This window comes from Etheostoma spectabile, chromosome 5, assembly GCF_008692095.1.
Source record: "Etheostoma spectabile isolate EspeVRDwgs_2016 chromosome 5, UIUC_Espe_1.0, whole genome shotgun sequence".
Classification (NCBI taxonomy): Eukaryota; Metazoa; Chordata; class Actinopteri; order Perciformes; family Percidae; genus Etheostoma; species Etheostoma spectabile.
The window spans coordinates 35,767,178-35,767,677 of NC_045737.1; positions in this window are offsets into that span (position 1 = coordinate 35,767,178).

The window sequence follows — 500 nt, forward strand, 5'->3', positions numbered from 1 at the left end:
TTGAATCAAACAAATGTTCAAAGATTTCATCCTTTTCACTGATGCTGGAATGTGAGTCCACCACCCGTAAATAATCACGTAATTGTTTGGGGTTTCTGTCAGGACCATCTACATCACAGAGAGGTGAGGCATCACCGCTGCCCTCAAGATAACATGCTTCATCCTCAGATCTAAATCTGTTGTTGCTACGGCTACTTTTTCCTTTCTTTTTCCTGTCATTTGAATGACCAACCCACTCCTCCCTCTGAAAGGCTCTCTTCTTACTGGATTGACTTGTTTCTTCTTTTCTGGCTTTTTTAGGTTTCTGAACTTCCGTTCCAGAAGTGGGGTCTTTGTCCAGCGGCATTACTTCATGGTTATCGTTGCTACTCATATCCTCTTGAAGGCTTTCAGAATCCAAAGTGGCCAGCAAAGGACGATTACAGGGGCTTGGCGTTTCCTTGACAAAAGCGCCATTACTTTGCCTGTGTGGGTTTGATTTGGAATGTTTCATAACAACT